Raw genomic sequence first — 14,858 nt, 5'->3', positions numbered from 1 at the left:
CTGTGCCTGAAGTGTGGGATTTGTGTATTGACTCGCAGGCCAGTTAGGGCTGGGGATGGGTGCTGGTACCAAATGAGACTGGGAGAAACTTAGCTTTGGCCCCTGGGAGTGGCTTTGAAGGGAACTCTTGATTAGAGGAGTCAAGCCCTTCCAAAAATGTATGTTAGTTACATGACCTTAAGAGATGTTAGGGTTTACTGTAACGTACACAGGTGAAAAAGAAGACTCAGGATTTAATCCCAGCTCTTTCACCAATTAGCTGTAGCTTCAGACAAGTAATGTAACTTATGTGAGTCTCAGTTTCCTTATCTATAAAATGGTAATCTCTAAAGTCCTGCTCAAGAATATAAGCCCTGGGTCTATGATCCTACTGGGGAAACTGCCATTATCAATACCAGATTACAAATAATGTAGAACTAACATATCTTGAAGAAAAAAACCCTGAAAATGTAGTTTTGTTTGTATAGTGTAATAAATAATATATATAGTTTTTGTCCCTAGTTCCTGGCAAGGAACTTCAAAAACTTGTAATTTCCTGAGTGACAGGAAATTGTAATAAATAATATATATAGTTTTTGTCCCTAGTTCCTGGCAAGGAACTTCAAAAACAGGAGTTTTTGTTATGCTAACGAGGCAACTCACAGCGAGGGAGTGGGGGCGGGGCGGGGGTCTTTAGATAGCCTCAGGATCAGGGCTGGTTACCAGAAAGACCACTTGTTTGGTTAGAGAGTTAGAATTTGGGGACAGCTCAATCTTAGGGAGAGGAGGGAGCTGAAAATGTAGTTCAGCCACATTATCAATGCATTGTTCAATCAATCATGTCTACATAATGAAACTCTAGTAAAAATGCTGAACACCAAAGCTCAGTGGAGCTTCTGGGTGTGTAAACCCACTGATGTGCTGGGAAGGCAAAGCGCCCAGATTCCACAGGGAGAGAGCTTGGAAACTGTTTCCTTCTTTCCACCAGGCCTCATCCTACACATCTCTTCATTTCACGGTTCCTAATTTATATCCCCTATAATAAAATTGTAATTATAAGTATAGCACTTTCCTGACTTCTGTGAGTTGTTTTACTGACTTATTAAAAATGAAGGAATTGAACAGGCATGGTGACTCACACCTGTAATCCCAGCACTTTGGGAGGCTGAGGCGGGTGGATCACCTGAGGTCAGGAGTTCAAGACCAGCCTGACCAACTTGGTGAAACCCCATTTCTACTAAAAACACACAAAAAAATTTGCCGGACGTGGTGTCACATGCCTGTAATCCCAGCTACTTGGGAGACTGAGGCAGGAGAATCCCTTGAACCTGGGAGGTGGAGGTTGCAGTGAGCCAAGATGGTGCCATTGCACTCTAGCCTGGGCAATAGAGTGAGACTCTGTCTCAAAAAAATAAAAAATAAAAAATAAATGAAGGCATTATGGGAATTCATGAGAGTAGGTCCAGTTGGTCAGAAGTGTGGTTGCCTGGGGACCCCACTTGTGGCTGCTGCTTGACGTGGGAGCAGTCTTGTGGAGGACTGTGCCATTAAGCCTGTGGAGTCTGACTCTAACTCTGGGTTGACAGTGTCAGAATTGTGTTGCAGGATACCCAACTGGTGTCAAAGAAATACACTGTTTGCCTAAAATTAATGTGAATTATGATTTTTATATGGACTCCCACCCTTTATGCCTTACTACCATGGAGCCAAATAATGATTGCATTTGTAATTGAATATGTTGACTTCTATTTATTTAATATTCAATTATTTGATGACAATTCTAGACTCTGTTCATGAATGCCCAACCTTTGGGTTTATTGCTTACTTATTTTGGTCATCTACTCACATGGTATGTTCATGACTTAAAACAAAAACAAAACCTAAAAAAAAAACCAAGCAGGTAAAACTGAGGGAGTACTTCAAAAAACAATTCATTAAATCATCAGGCATAAATACAAAATTATTAATTGATCATTTAGTTGGCAGATGGGTAGAACTAGAACCTAGAAATGCTCGGGTAAATAATTCAGATTCCGATGATTTGAGAAGGAAAGTGGCTATGATAGAAACCGGATGTGCTCATTGCATCTGATTTTCCTTGACCTTCTGGGCATGTTGGAAGCCTTCCCATGCCTCTCCCAGTTATGTTAGGACCATATGACTAGTTCTGGCCATATGGTGAGCAGGTCACAAGTGTCACTTCCAGGCAGAGGTATCTATGAGCAGGTGTGACTGCTCAATGCCTATCAGACGCTGAAGCTGTGCTGATATGGACATCACAAAATGGTAGAGCCTCCATCAACCTGGGCTCCTGAGAATGTTCTGCTGAGCCACATTGGATATGCAATGTGAGAAAGAAAGAAATCTTTCTTCTGTTTAGCCACAGATATATCGGGATTAATTTGTTATGGCAACACATCCTAGGTTATCCTAATGACTTCGGGTAATTTTTTAGTATGGTGCTAAGTGTCTGTCCTGGGCTGGATTCTTGAACGGGTCCTGGTGACTCATACAACTTGTTAAAAACAAAGACGCAAAGCCGAGGACATGTTTATTGTAGAAATAAGAAGCACTACTTAGCTAGGGTTTCATGTTGGTGTTTTACACAGGACTGGATACTCATTAAGCTGCAAGGACCCTTAGAGGTCACTTAGCTCACTTGACAGACACCACTGATTGGAAATCTAAATCCATTCCTCACACTTTTTTCCTTGTTTAGGAACCCATGTGCTCTGGGAAATAGCCTCCGCAGAGATCAATCCTCACTGGTCCCCACTGGTCACGTGATCTCATCCCCCTTGCCAGTGATTGGCTTAGGAGTGGCCACATGACACAGTTCTGGCCACTGTTAGATGAGAGGCTGTCCGCTGGGAAAGGCTCTCCTCCCTGTTAAAACTGGATATATTAGGAAACAAACCATGAATTTTTGTACCTCTGGCTGTGGCTGTGTGAAGTGTCATGCTTGGAGCTCTGGTAGCCATTTTTTATCATGAATGGAGCCAGTTTAAGAGGTGAACCAGTGTGCTGTGGTAAGACAGGGAGAACTTCGTCCTGATGACTTGTTGAGACTCTGAATAAACCAACCACGGGCATGCCCAACCTGGGCCTTAACAAGTGAGTCAGACGGTCCTGATTGCTGAGTCATTGTGACTTGCAGCCCCAGACCGCCTAACTGAAGTACATACTCTCCTCAGTTTACGTTTTACAGGTAGATCCACCATGTATTGACTTTACCTTTGTTTCACTATTTGCAAATTGTAGAAGAAATCTGTGTTTGAAATGTTTTCACTGCTTTTTTAGAAAACAGCTTTATTGAAATATAATTCACATACCATAAAGTCACCCATTTAAAAAGTACAGTTTGATGGCTTGTAGTATATTCACAGAGTTGTGCAGCTACCACCACAGTCAATTTTAGAACATTTTCATTACCCAAAAAGAAACTCTGTACCCACTGGCAGTCACTCCCTGTATAAGTCTGCTAGAGCTTCTATAACAAAATACCATAGACTAGGTGGCTTAGATAACAGAAATTTGTTTCTCACAGTTCTGGAGGCTGGAAGTCCAAGGTCAAGGTGTCAGCACTGTGGGTTCCGTTGAAGGGCGTCTTCTCTTGGCTTGTAGGTTCCCACCATCTTGCTTGTGCTCACATGACCTCTTCTTTGTGTGTGTGCAGAGAAAGAGAATGTGCTCTGGCATCTTTTCTTATAATGATACTAATCCTATCGAATCAGAGCCCCACCCTTGTAGCCTCATCTAACCTTAATTGTCTCCTTATAGGCCTTATCTACAAATACAGTCACGTTGTGAGTTGGAGTCTCAACCTATGAATTGTGGGGTCAGTGGCACAACTCATTCCATAACACTATCTATTCACCCTTCCCCTAACCCCTGATCACCACTAACCTACTTCCTGTCTTCTATGGATTTGTTTATTCTGGGCATTTCATATAAATAGAATTAGACAATATTTGGCCCTTTGTGTCTGTCTTCCTTCACTAAGTGTAGTATTTTCCAGGTTCGTCCGTGGTGTAGTGCATGTCAGGATTTCACTTCATTTCATTACTGAATAGTATTCTATTGTATGGATGTACTACATTCCATCTATCCTTTCATGAATTCATGGGCATTTGGGTTGTTTTCACTTTTTGGCTTTTATGAATAATGCTGTTTCTGGGGGAAAAGAAGTTAAACAAAATATAAATAAGAAACAAAGTAAAAATGCTTCAGGAAATGATTCCAGGGAAAAAATCAAAGAAATAAGATGTAAATAAATAGTGCCTCTTTGAACGTTCATGTACAAGTTGTTAGGCGGATGCATGCTTTCATTTCTCTTGGGTATACACCGAGAAGTAGAAATGCTGGGTTATATGGCGACTCTATGTTTCACTGTCTGAGGAACTGCCGAACTGTTTTCCACTGTGGCTACACCATTTTGCATTCCTGGTTTCAAAATTGGTGTGATTTATGACATCCCTGTTTCCCACCCAGATTCAGAACCAATTGAAGGCTAGACAGAAGAGTTAGGCAGGAAAGCCCATGTCAGCTTTACTAATGAGAAGGCTTTCAGGACACACAGCTTAAGTATAAGGGGTCTTGATGTTCATCCCCAGTCACTTGCCCCCAGTCACTGGCAAGTACAGGCCCCTCCCTCAGGCCCGATTCTGTGTGGCAGAAGGAAACTCAGTGCACAGGCTTTCTGCAGGCTGAGAATCTTCAGCTCCTCCCAAAGTGGCCCATCAACTGATTCTGTGCCTGGAACGAGTGCAGGGGGCGGGACGGGACAAGAGAATTTCTCTTCTTGCCATTCCTTTGTATGGAAGGAAATACCAGGAATGGGGTCTGAACCCCTATTCGTGCTGTGATTGTGAAATGATAATTTCATTTTTAGAACTTCCCATGTGTCTTCAGTTGCACTCATGTTTAAACCCTCTGACCATGTCATGATAACATTTTTTTCCTCCGAGGCTTTTGAAATCTCCATTTGCCATGTTAAGGCTACACGTCCACTATATCTAAGTCTCCCTTCCTTTGTTGCTATGGTCTGCAGTATACAAAGATTGCTTTCTCTCATTCCATGCTAGCAGTCAGTGGCTGGAATTCCACACGGGGACACAAGCCCTCTTCTATGATCTCTCCACTGTGAGAGAGGGTATTGCTATAGGGTGGGGCATGAACTCACCATGCACCCTGCGTTTGCCAGGCTTACTCCTAGCAGGTGTCCAAGAGATTGAAGTCCTCATCACTGCCTTATTTTGCTCTTGGGTTAGTATTTGGATGAGTGGTAGGAAAAACCAGTTATGTGCTGATCTCAGATGACTGGACAAAAATCCAGAACTGGCAATGGGAGTTGTCATCTCTAACACAGCCTATCAGAGTGACTTTCTATTTGTGCATAGTCCTACAGTGGTAGGAAGGCCATTTTGGTTTGCTTCAGATGGATGGTTTTGGTAAGTCAGTCATTACTGATGGAGGGAGGTTACAGAAAAAGGGACCAATTTTCTGTCTAAAGTTAATAACCCCAAAGACTCTTTGTCTCTTGGGGGTAGGAGTCATGGTGGCGACAAAAGAAGTGACACAGAAGACAGCAAGTCTATCTGGTCTCTTACTCTCCTCCCCTGTGTTATCCTGACACTTACCTCCCGTACCCCCATGCCACGTGAGCTTTGGAGTTGCTGAGTCTTACAGCATGAACTAAGAGTCATCTTTCAGAGTCTGACTCTTCACATAAAGTGAAAACTGCAAAAGGTTGAGATCCCTTTGAGGAATCTGATTCTATTTACAAACCCTCTTGCTCCTGGTTTCCTGAACTTATCAAGCAGTTCATGAGGTGGCTTCAGTTCCAATGCACGTTGCTTTCCAGTTGCTCCCTTGTGGTACCTGACCTCTGACGGGTCTTTGCAGTTCCTAAGACTATTCCTGTATAACAGAATAGATTCAGCCCCTGTAATTGTTTGGCTTCATTTTAATACTTAATACACACGCTTCTCAGGATTACAGTATATTTTACTCTCTACTTTCAGAGTTCATTTTCTCACCCTAGTAGGAATAGTGCATAGGCACTATTTCAATGTGTGTGTGTGTGTGTAAATGTATACACACATATATGCACAAATGCATACACTACTTTGGCAGATTTATTGAAATATTAGAGCTAGGAGTTCAGGTTGGATTTCTGATAAGGTTTTGGGCACAATCATGGGAAGGGAACAGATGTTTCTATTCGCTCTCTATCTACTAAGAGTAGGATGTTTCCCTTTCTGCTCTACTTCTTCCCTTAAAACATTCTGAGTATGGAAAACAGTGCACACGCATGTTTTAAGGGAAGAAGTAGAGAAGAGAAAAATGACTTTTCAACCTTCCTCTAAAGTCTACTAAATAAAAATTACTGTCATGAACCATCTCCAGTACTGAAATACAATTCATTTTTTCAAACTATTCCTGAACATTTCAGCTGGAATTATGTACTGGCCATGTCACTTATTTGTACTGTACTTGTTATGAATAAAAATGATTTATAAACAAATCCTGATCCTTGCTAGAATGTCTGTATCCCCAGCTCTGGTACCAGGTAGACAATAGATGTTTAATATATATTTGTTGAGTGAATGTGCAAATGAATGCATGAATTCCTTCACCATATTGTTGAACTTCAGGATGGCAGGGGTGCTGTCACCACTGCATATGCCCAGTGCTGAATCCTGTACTTTACATCTTGATGATGTTCAGTTTAAACCTATGTATGAATAAAGGGTGATGAAGCAAGCTGGCGGAAGCAAGAAAACTATCCCATTTATAGTAGCATCAAAGAGAATAAAATACCAAGGAGTAAATTTAACCAGGGAAGTAAAAGATCTATACCCTGAGAACTGTAAAACACCAATTAAAGAAATTGTAGATGATGCAAATAAATGGAAAGATACCCCATATTCATGGATTAGAAGAATTAATATTAAAATGTTTATACTGTCAAAATGATTTACAGACTCACAGCAATCTCTATTGAAGTTCTAATGGCATATTTCATAGAAATGGAAAAAGTCATCTTACAATTCATATGGAGCCACAAAAAACCCTGAGTAGTTAAAGAAAGCAATCTTGAGCAGGAAGAACAAAACTGGAGGCATCACACTTCCTGTTTTCAAATTATGTTATAAAGCTAAAGTAATCAAAACAGTGTGGTACTGGCATGAAAATAGATACTCGACCAATGAAACACAATAGAGAGCCTAGAAATAAACTCATACATGCATGGACAACTAACCTCTAACAAAAGTGCCAAGAATAAACAATGGGGAAGGAACAGTCTCTTTGATAAAGAGTGCTGAGAAAACTGCATTCAAAAGAATAAAATCGAACTCTTAACTTACACCACACACAAACGTCAACTCAAAATAGATTAAAGACTTAAATGTAAGAACTAAAACTATAAAACTCCAAGGAGAAAACAGAAGGAAAAAGCTCCTTGACATTGGTATTAGCTATGATTTTTTAGGATATGACATCAAAAGCACAGGTAACAAAAGTAAAAATAAATAGATGGACTACATTAAATCAAAAAAATTTCTGCACAGCAAAGATACAATTAATGAAATGGAAAGTCAACATATGGAAAGGGAGAAAATATTTGAAAACCATGTATTTGATAAGGGGGTTAATATCTAATGTGTATAAAGAACTCATACAACTTAGTGCAAAAAGAAAAAGAATTTAACACCCATAAACAACTCAGTTTAAAAATGGGCAAAGAACCTGAATAAACATTTCTCCAAAGAAGATATAGAAATGGCCAACAGGTATATGAAAAGGTACTCAACATCACTAATCATCCTGGAAATGCACATCAAAACCACAATGAGATATCACCTCACATCTATTAGAATGGCTATTATAAAAAAGACAAACTGTAGTTAGTGTTGGTGAGGATGCAGAGAAAAAGGAATCCTTATACACTGTTGGTGGCAATGTAAATTGGTACAACCATTATGAAAACCGGTATAGTACCAGTACAATGCTGTTTTGGTTACTGTAGCCTTGTAGTATAGTTTGAAGTCAGGGAGCATGATGCCTCCAGCTTTGTTCTTTTTGCTTAGGATTGTCTTGGCTACACGGGCTCTTTTTTGGTTTCATATGAAATTTAAAGTAGTCTTTTCTAGTTCTGTGAAGAAAGCCAATGGTAGCTTGATGGGAATAGCATTGAATCTATAAATTACTCTGGGCAGTATGGCCATTTTCACGATATTGATTCTTCCTATCCATGAGCATGGATTTTTTTTCCATTTGTTTGTGTTCTCTCTTATTTCCTTGAGCAGTGGTTTGTAGTTCTCCTTGACTAATGGAGCAGAACAGAGGACTCAGAAATAACACCACACATCTACAACCATCTGATCTTTGACAAACCTAATAAAAACAAGCAATGGGGAAAAGATTCCCTATTTAATAAATGGTGCTGGGAAAACTAGCTAGCCATATGCAGAAAAGAGAAACTGGACCCCTTCCTTACACCTTATACAAAAATGAACTCAAGATGGATTAAAGACTTAAACATAAAACCTAAAACAATAAAAACCTTAGAAGAAAACCTAGGCAATACCATTCAGGACATAAGCATGGGCAAAGACTTCATGACTAAAACACCAAAAGCAATTGCAACAAAAGCCAAAATTGACAAATGGGATCTAATTAAACTAAAGAGCTTCTGCTCAGCGAAAGAAACTATTATCAGAGTTAACAGGCAACCTACAGAATGGGAGAAAAATTTTGCAGTCTATCCATCTGACAAAGGTCTAATATCCAGAATCTACAAGAAACTTATACAAATTTACAAGAAAAATCAAACAACCCTATCAAAAAGTGGGCAAAGGATATCAACAGACACTTCTCAAAAGAAGACATTTATGTGACCAACAAACATGAAAAAAATCTCATCATCACTAGTCATTAGAGAAATGCAAATCAAAACCACAATGAGATATCATCTCACACCAGTTAGAATGGCAATCATTAAAAAGTCTGGAAACAACAGATGCTGGTGAGGCTGTGGAGAAATAGGAACACTTTTACACTGTTGGTGGGTGTGTAAATTAGTTCAACCATTGTGGAAGACAGTGTGGGGACTCCTCAAGGACCCAGAACCAGAGATACCATTTGACCCAGCAATCCCATTACTGGCATATACCCAAAGGATTATAAATCATTCTACTATAGAGGCACATGCACACATATGTTCACTGCATCACTATTCACAATAGCAAAGACTTGGAATCAACCCAAATGTCCATCAGTGATAGACTGGATAAAGAAAATGTGGCACATATGCACCATGGAATACTAGGCAGCCGTAAAAAAGACTGATGAGTTCATGTCTTTTGCAGGGACATGGATGAAGCTGGAAACCATCATCCTCAGCAAACACACAGGAACAGAAAACCAAACACCGCATATTCTCACTCATAAGTGGGAGTTGAACAATGAGAACACATGGACACAAGGAGGGGAACATCACACACCAGGACCTGTTGGGGGGTGGGGGACAAGGGGAGGGAAAGCATTAGGACAAATACTTAATGCATGTGGGGCTTAAAACCTAGATGACAGGTTAACAGGTGCAGCAAACCACCATGGCACATGTATGTATACCTGTGTCACAAACCTGCACATTCAGCACATGTATCCCAGAACTTAAAGTAAAATAAAATAAAAATAAAACCAGTATGGAGGTTATTAAAATCATTAAAAAAAAGAACTGCCATACGATCCAGCCATCCCACTACTGGGCATATACATCAGTATATATACGGAAATGAAATCAATACGCGAACGAGACATCTGTACTACCCCGTTCATTGCAGCATCATTCACAATAGCTAAGACGTGGACACAACCTAAGTGCCTGTTAGTCCATGAACGGATAAAGAAAGTGTGGTATACATACACACTGGAATATTATTCGACTTTTAAAAGGAAAGAAATCTTTCTATTTGCAACAACCTGGATGAACCTGAAGAAAATTATACTAAATGAAGTAAGCCAGACACAAGGAAGACAAATACCGTATGATCTCATTCATATATGGAATCTAAAAAAGTCAAACTCCTAGAAACAGACAGTAGAAGGGTGGTTACCAGGGGTTGGGAGGGGGCAGGGGGGTGAGAGATATTGGTTAAAGAGTACAAAGTTTCAGTTATAAGATGAATAAATTCTGGCGATTCGAAGTATAACATGGTGACTATAGTTAATAATAATGTATTATATACTTGAAATTTGCTGAGAGAGTAGATCTTAAGTATTACCAACACACACACACACACACACACACACACACACAAAGGGGAACTATGTCAGTTGGTGGATACGTTAATTAGCTTGATTGTGGCACTCATTTCACAATGTATTTGTGTACCGAAACATCACGTTATACACCTTAAATACATACAGCTTTTGTCGATCACACCTCAATAAACTTGGAAAAATAATAAGTCTATGTATGAATGATTGACTGCCAAAGCATGCAGGGTCCCTGGTGATGTTCAGAACCCTGGAATGATACAAAAGAGCCAGAAAGCCTTGTATGTGTCCCAAGGAGGTTGAGAATGTGACAGGTTACACAGATACCAGGCCAGGGAACTTAGGATGTGGCTGAGCCCTGACTCTATGATTCCTCAAGATTTCATTCTTGCACAGCTTTTATTATGCCACATGGTCAGTTATTTGTGCAAACGACCTCCTTTTTATTGCCTAAGCCAAAAAATTTTCAATGACACAAACACGCTGTGTACATATTGTGGAAAATTTGAGAAATAGAGACAAGAAAAAAAGTCATCTGCGGTCTCATTCTCCTGCTCAGATTCCCCCACTGTTTACCTTTGGTCGCTATCATTTGCCCACTCACTCAGCATGTACACATGGGCCTGCGGTGTCACATGCATTGTTCCAGGCACTATTAGGGACTTCAACAATGAACAGGACAAAGGAGATCTCTGTTCTCACGGGGCTCAGTGCAGAGGGGCAGCAAGGAACAGACGCACAAAGAACTTTCAGATGATCGTGCCGTTCTGTGCAGAGAATTCAAGTAGCATGCTGTGGCAGTGCGTGACTGGGTGATGGCTGTGATCAGGAAGTTTGCAGGCCTCCCTGAGAAGGGGATGTTGGAGCTGAGGCCTGATGGATAAGGGGCTGCCAGCTAGGAGCTGTGGAGGGCGGGGAAACATTGCAGGTGGAGACCCCCTAACCTAGGAGCAAAGTCCCGTGTGGCAGGAGCTGGCTGGGTGGGGAGGAGAGCATCGAGGTGAAGGCCACACCTTATAGGCTGACCATGACCTTTCAGGCTGTAGTCCTGAGTTGGGATCTAATTTGAATATTTAAATCATTTGGCTTCTGAGTGCAGCACTGATTATGGGAAGGCTGAAGAGGAAGCAGAGAAGACCAGGAGGTTATTGCATTAGCCCAGGTGAGAAACGAAGGACTATTGTTATTCCAGGCTTTTAAAGAAAAAAAGTTTTGGCCGGGCTTCGTGGCTCACGCCTGTAATCCCAGCACTGTGGGAGGTTGAGGCAGGTGGATCACAATATCAGGAGTTCAAGACCAGCCTGGCCAACATGGTGAAACCCCATCTGTACTAAAAATAGAAAAATTAACCGGTGTGGTGGCACATGCCTGTAGTCCCAGCTACTCGGGAGGCTGAGGCAGGAGAACTGCTTGAACCAGGAGGTGTATGTTGCAGTGAGCCGAGATCGTGCCACTGCACTCCAGCCTGGGCGACGGAGCAAGACTCCTTCTTGGAAAAAATAAAAAATAAAAAATGAAATTTTTAAAATGATATGTACATGTATAGATTTAATACATTTTTGAATGGGATTATGGTCTGCATACCATTTTTGACCACTATTAAACTTACTATTTATACTATGAACACAATTCTATGTCATTAGGTAATCTTCAATGGCATCATTAAAAATGATGAGTCACTGTATTAATATTTAACTGTGAAAGATGCTAGTTTTGTACACTGATTTGTGAATTTCTCAGGCTGTTTAGAAAAAGACATCCAAGGTTATGCCAAAGGGAATGTGCTGGGCTCTCACGGCACCATGAGACTCTTAGACCAAGGAAAGAATGAGTGGATTTAAAATAGAGTCTCAATGGCAATATTCATAATAATATGTCCACAACAATAGTCAACGCTGATTGATTGATGACCATGTCAGGCTCTGTTCGGAGTGCTTTGCACGTGTTAACTTGTAAGGAAGGTGCTATTACTCTCATATTTATTTTACAGATGAGGAAGCTTAGGCACCAGGCATTTAATACGTCTGTTTGAAGCACTTTTCTAATCAGTCCGTCTGTTGATCCAAAATGGAAGTTACTGGGTTATCAGAATTATGGGATTCTCATGAGTACTGATAAAAGCATTTGTTAGAGACAACGGGCTTTAGCCAAGTTAATGACAATCATTTCCTCCGATCTCCAGACATCCTGGAGTTGTGACAAGTGGGCCAACACAGCATAGCCAATCTCTGGGTGAATCTCACAAGGAGAGAGCACAACCCCTTATAGCTCTAATTGGAGGGATCCACAGAACAAAACAGGCACCAGGGAATCCCGTATCATGGGGGCTCCTGGGGTACCCATTGACTGTGAGGTGACTGAAGGTGGTACCTCAATTCCTTATCTGCCAGTCAAGCATCCTTTGAAGCAGGATCACCTACTTTAAAAACACATTTTCAAGAAATCTCCAGGAGAGTCTGCTGTCCCACCAAGAGAGGTGTAACAAATGTGGCTGATAAAGCAGTCATTAAATCAAACATGAATGTAATCTGGGCATGGTGGCTTGTGCCTGTAATCCCAGCTACTCAGGAGACTGAGGCAGGAGGATGGCTTGAGGCCAGGAATTCGAGACCAGCTTAGGGCAACACAATGAGACCTCATCTCTTTTAAAAAATATGATTGTTGGCAATTTTTGGAATACTGAGAGATCAGCTAGTCTTTGGGCATCATTTAAGAGCAGGCAAGTGAGTGCAAAGCCTCAGGAGCTTGGACCCTTTGGAGCATGCTGCCTTCCCATCTCCCTCAGCTCAGTGCTTTCATTGTTGCTGCCCCAAAAACATGCATGTGACCCAAACAAAATGCAACAGAAAGACAGCTGAATTTCACCTGCGGGGAGACAAACCTTCAAACATTTTTAGTTTGATAAAAGATTTTTCCAATGTGAAAGGTGGTCTTGGAGACACAGTAAATGCTCGGATTTCATCCTAGAGATATTAAAATCAAGGTAGAAAATAAATGAGCTTCCAGTTCAGCAAAGGTGATAACATTGATTTCATGCCTAGAGAAATTGAATTATCAGGTTGTAAATCCACGGTTTCTTTTGTGTTTTTCAAAAAGACTGTCTCAGAGGAGAAGTTTTTATTGCATTTTATGAACATTTAACATAAAAGGAGCTAAAATGGAACTCCACCATTGGAACATGATGTAACCAGATGGAACAAGTCAGCTCTCACGGTGTTTTGCTCCCTCATTGCGAGACTCATTCTAGGATGAGCTGTGCTACACTGACGGCAGATACTGTTCGGGGAGCTCCTTTATTTGGGGCACCTTGAGTCCCATGGTCCATTGTACTGCACTCATTTGGGGGGAATAACCAGCTCATGTGCCAGGCTGAAAGAGTAGACCAGAATGTGGCAGGCAAAAAGAGGCAATGGGTAAGAGCAACATGTGTAATAATAATACATATTTTCACATCAGATGGGTAATATGCCAATGTGGTAACAAGACTGGAGGGAAGCACATCTCACAAATGCATGTGAAAACCCAGTCATCATGCTTATGAACTACAAAAGAATCATTTACTATTTATCCAGCTCCAAGGACATCATTTTAAATAACAACAACCGCCCCCGCTACCAAAGCATGGTTCTCATGAAAGGGAACCTCCACCTTCCTTTGAGCACCCCTGGCTCGGTGTTTTCCTTTTGGCTCATGGCCACATCCATATGTGCAGGGTGAATGTTTTCCATCCTCCTGGAACACTTGGGATGCTTGAGCTCATCACATGGTTAAGCACGTGTTGGAATTGACAATATAATGTGAAATTGGCTTTTTTAAAATGGGAAAATACTGTGATTCAGAAGCAGCAAATGTAATTTGAGTGACTCTGTTCTGCCTGGCAAATCTCTTTAGAAGTGAACAGTCACAGGATATATGGTAGGTGTCGTGCTCAGATTGACATGGAAACAGTGGTCCATGCAGTCAGGACGATTCAAAATCAAGGTCGGAATTTGAGACTGCTGTTCAGAGACGGTGCCTGTATTAGTGCGTTTTCACACTGCTGATAAAGACATACCCGAGACTGGGCAATTTACATAAGAAACAGGTTTAACGGACTTACAGTTCCACATGGCTGAGGAGGTCTCACAAACATGGTGAAAGGCAAGGAGGAGCAAGTCATGTCTTATATGCACAGCAGCAGGCAAAGAGAGAGCTTGTGCAGGGAAACTCCTCTGTATAAAACCATCAGATCTCATGAGACGTATTCACTATCACGAGAACAGCACAGGAAAGACTTGCCTCCATAATTTGGTCACCTCCTACTGGGTCCCTTCCACAACAAGTGGGAATTCAAGATGAGATTTGGGTGGGGACACAACCAAATCATATCAGTGCCCAAGCCTGCTGAGGAAGAACTTCCAAACATCTTTACACAGGAGAAACACTTTGAGAAACACATTTTTCTTCTCTTGTTAGTTTTACCAATTGTGTTATTAAATTCATGAAAATGACCCCTCCCCCCATATGATCTCAGTTAATACACTATACTAGATTAAAAATGTATGTTACCTCAGTAGCTGGCATCAGAATCCTCTCAGAAGTTTCCTCTGAGC

The 14,858-nt window shown here is 41.1% G+C and overlaps 1 non-coding gene across 1 annotated transcript; it reads right to left on the bottom strand.

Moving 5' to 3' along the window:
- Positions 1–13,716: 13,716 nt before the first annotated feature.
- On the bottom strand, positions 13,717–13,820 carry LOC111548646. Its single transcript, XR_002733489.1, has one exon. It is a non-coding gene; the product is annotated as a small nucleolar RNA U13 (small nucleolar RNA).
- Positions 13,821–14,858: the final 1,038 nt, after the last annotated feature.

This window comes from Piliocolobus tephrosceles, chromosome 5 (assembly GCF_002776525.5).
Source record: "Piliocolobus tephrosceles isolate RC106 chromosome 5, ASM277652v3, whole genome shotgun sequence".
NCBI classification, from domain to species: domain Eukaryota; kingdom Metazoa; phylum Chordata; class Mammalia; order Primates; family Cercopithecidae; genus Piliocolobus; species Piliocolobus tephrosceles.
This window is presented reverse-complemented; position numbering and strand designations above follow the sequence as displayed.